Raw genomic sequence first — 4,582 nt, forward strand, 5'->3', positions numbered from 1 at the left:
AATGACCATGGTGTTGGTGTGCTTGATTGGCCAGCAAACTCGCCTGACCTGAACCCCATAGAGAATCTATGGGGTATTGTCAAGAGGAAGATGAGAGACACCAGACCCAACAATGCAGATGACCTGAAGGCCGCTATCAAAGCAACCTGGGCTTCCATTACACCTGAGCAGTGCCACAGGCTGATTGCCTCCATGCCACGCCACATTGATGCAGTGATTCATGCAAAAGGAGGCCCAACCAAGTATTGAGTGCATAGAAATTAACATACTTTTCAGAAGCCTGACATTCTGTTTAAAATATCTTTTTATTGATCTTATGTAATATTCTAATTTTCTGAGACACTGAATTTTGGGTTTTCATTATCTGTAAGCCATAATCATCAAAATTTCAAGAAATAAAGGCTTGAAATATTTCACTCTATGTGTAATGAATCAATATAATATATGGGTTTCACTTTCTGAAATGAGTGACAAAAAATATTGACCTTTTTCATGATATTCTAATTTTTTTAGATGTACATGTATTTGTTTAGAACTGTTCTGGACAGTTTTCACTTTTAAACGGTGCTTGATCTGTGCATATTTCTCTCCTGATTGAGACCAGATAACTTTTTCCCCTGGAGAAAGGAATATTATGGATAGATGACTCACATCTTAGAAGCAATGGTTTGAAGTTACAGACATCTTAGATCAATGGACGGCACCCATTCACTGTAGAGGATCCATTGGTGAGGAAGTGATGTATTAAATTTACATATACATAACTTCAGGTTCTGTTCCTCACAAAAAATGATGGCTTCATAAGACTAATTATATAATATATTGGTGCTTGTTTGCTTTGTTTGCATGGAAAAGACTAGAAGAAAAAAAATAAAAAGTTTCAGGCAACATGAGATGCCAGAATTTAAGTTTTTGGGTGAACTATCCGATTAAACAGAACATGAACCTTCAGATGGCACTCATGCGAGTGAAGTAGAAACTTCAAAACGTACTACTTCCTTCTACAACTTCAACCAGGTCTGCCTTTCACAGATAAAGCAGGAGGAAATACAAACTTGCAGAGCGACCTGGAGCACATATCAAACCCATATTCCCCTTAACAAACCAGAGCGGCCCAGGGGCCAAACTTCAACCAGCCAGACGTCCCATGGGCGGCAACAGATTCGCAGCGGAACAGGGAATGGCTGGGCATCTGGTATACAGGACAGTGTGAAAACCGATTCAGAAAGGATTGAAACTGAGAAGCTGAAGCAGAGCTGGTGTCCAGGGAACCCTTGTGTTAAAGCCACTGCAGTGAGAGCTGCAGTGATTTATAGACTAGCACTGCTCGCACTAATAAGGCACATTAACTGTTCAGAGCAGAAAACCTAAATGAAATCCTTTTCCCAAGACCAAATAATAATAGGTTAAAGACTATTTCTAGGGAATAAATAGCGAGTATTTATAGCAAACATTCACTTGGTCATTACAATGTATTTTTATCTAATGCAACTCTTGCTGACCCTTACTAATATTGATTCCAGTAATTAGGCATCATCGATTTGACTGGTGATTTATTTAATGCTGATTGGCCCTGGAGGAACTGTCTATTTAAATGCAAAAAAGACTAAATGAGTTTTTGTGGATTCCCATTTTCACAGAGGCCATTCAATAATGAGTAACATGTTTTTCAAAAAGGTTTTTATATAGTTTAGATATTATGTTCACAGTATTTTTTTCTCATGAAAATTTTATATATGAGGGTAAAAATGAGAAGCAATTCATGTGATATTTTTAACAGTGAAGTTTCACATTTCACATGAAATTTGCTACGTTTGCTGTTAGGCTGTCACAGTCACAGTGTGGAAAAGACGTCTTGGAGTGTTTTAAAAAAGCAAACAGACTTGCCTGCATAATAACATATCGTGTTTAATGTCAAAGGCAAGTCAAGTATGTTTAACCAGACCGAGCATTGCCCAAGTGCTTGCGTCTGCGTTTATGTGACTCATTCTTAAATGTAACATATATAAAATAGAGCACAACAGTGCCTGGACATTTTTTTCAGCAGCCTTGATTTTAGAAGTATATTTTTTTTCATTAATTTTCCCCATAGGGATTTTTTAAAAAGTCTTTGCTGAAGAGCCATGAACAAGCCAACCAGCTACAAAGTGAATCACAACTTTGATTTGAAGCAAATAAGCATTCCCAATAAGCATTTAAGTAGTATTTAAGTAGTTTCAAGGCATATGGAGACTGACTCTTATGTTATTTGCAGTGGGAGTGAGAAGGTGCTAAAGAGTTCTTTTGATCCAGTTTGTTTCAGTTCTCTGATTGGTGGAGATTACTTTGCAGAATCACGGGTAATGTAGCTTTTTACCAGAAATTTCACTGTTAAATAAGTAAATAATGCAGATGGCTTCAACAAAAGCCTATACCATTGATTAATAATATTGTAGCTCACAGTAGGTCGGTCTTTAAAGGCCTGTAGAGTTTAAAAATCATGGAGAAAGTTCCTATGGAGAAAATGAATGGGATTTCAGTTCATAGTATGTAATAAATTAGATCAAGAACTACCACATACACCATGTTGCTGCTGATTTGCATGTTATAACAACAAAGGTGATAATAATTTACTCGAGTGCTGTTAATCAAGTACAATTTAACCACGAGCAACAAGATGTCAAGGGACACCTGTCAAGCGTTTCTGTCAGGAAAGAGAGGTAATAATGCAAGATGTTTTATACAACTCTGAAAACACGAATTGATTTGACAAGGACTATTTCCTGAAAAAGAAAAAAATACATTCAAATGGACATAATGGCAGAAAAGATGAACAAGAAATGTAGTCTTTCAGTATGCAAAAAAAAGAAAGAAAAAGTTTTGGGAAGGAATTGAGTTTTGTACTGGAGGATTGCCTGTCATTTATAGAGGAAATGACAGGACATCCAAAATAAGGTGTTGTTTCAAACAGACAGTGGGAGGCTAAAAGACTGAATATTACAAGGACAACAACAGTGATTTCACAAAAAGGTTTCTAAGTTTTCATTTACCCATTTTTTATGCATTTGCTCAAAATCTTCATATCTAAGTGAAGCATCGTAGCTACCTGTTGTAATTGTAGTAATCAGTAGTAATTGTAGTAAACGTTGTAACTGTAGCATCTTCCTGTAACTTGCCTTGGTAATAAAGCTTATGCTAAGATCATCAGTATGAAAGCAAACAAACATTTTCTATTTAAACTGCCAATGATAGGAAGTGACCCGAAGTCACTCATTTTCATGAAAATTTGGCAATTTGAAGCAATTGGAAATGCAACAATGTTTAAACAATTTACACAAATGAGAAATGGCCTCCCATGAAATAAAGGAATAGCTCACCCAAAAATGAAAATTTGCTGAAATTGTATTCACTCCCAGGCCATCCAAGATGTAAAGGAGTTTGTTTCTTCAGCATAACACATATGAGAAATTTAGCATTACATCACTTGCTCACCAATAGATCCTCTGCAGTGAATGGGTTTGTAAGAAACAACCCCCATTTAAAAGTGTTTTAACTTTAAACTGTCACTTCCAGCTAAAATACAAGTCCATAATCCATAATAAAGCTTCCTCCAGTGAAAAAGAAGTCCATCCCCCAACTACTTGGATTGTTTTTGCTAAATGGTGCTTGATCTGTGCATATATCTCTCCTGATTCAGATGAGACAAATTGTTCACTGCAGAAAGCAATATTATAGATAGAGGACTCATTTGAGGTTAAAAGTATCTTAATGTTGGAATTTTAATTTTTGGGTGAACTATTCCTTTAATCAATGTTACAATAAAAATGTAACAGTATGCATTCCCAAAACAATAAAAACCTTGAGAAGTTGGTATATCTAGGCACTATAAAAAATCTTAGCAACCTGCTGAAATTTAGTTGTTTGTTATATAAAAAAATTCTTCTGCCAGGAACATAAATACGAATGCAAATAAATGCTTCTCATTATACATGCAAGCATAAGGGCATTAAAAACAAGGTCAACTTACAGCACTGTTAAAGGGGAGAAAATAACAATTCTGAAGAAATAAATGTTGTTTTGTACTGTATGAGCCAAATTTATTTAATATTCGACTGAGTACAAAATGAAAACTTGCAAAGTAATTTGAAACCCTGTACACTTTCAAATGCATGGAGAGAATAGATTATGGCATTACATATAAAAAAAATAAAAAATAAAAAAAAAATAACAATTGAAAATGCCTTACTGGTAATACAATATAATGCCAAAGTGTATTGTTGTCTACTCTCTTCATCGTAGAGAGCTCTTTGAAATCAAACAGTAAAGGGTTAAATATTACCTCAGACGTTGTGACTGCATTACATGTACAATGCAAAGTTCACAGAGAAAGAAATGTAAAAATGAAGATAAATGTTAGACATTTCATGATATACTTTGGTAATATCTATATCATACGAGAGAGAGTGATAGAAAAATAAGATGAGAGACAGGAAGAAATATCATGCTTCAACATGTAGTAGATGACTTGGTAAAATAGGAAGAGCTTTAAAATGTTTGTTTAAAAACACACACACACACACACACACACACACACACACACACA

This window comes from Sinocyclocheilus anshuiensis, unplaced genomic scaffold (assembly GCF_001515605.1).
Source record: "Sinocyclocheilus anshuiensis isolate Anshui unplaced genomic scaffold, SAMN03320099.WGS_v1.1 scaffold582, whole genome shotgun sequence".
NCBI lineage: Eukaryota > Metazoa > Chordata > Actinopteri > Cypriniformes > Cyprinidae > Sinocyclocheilus > Sinocyclocheilus anshuiensis.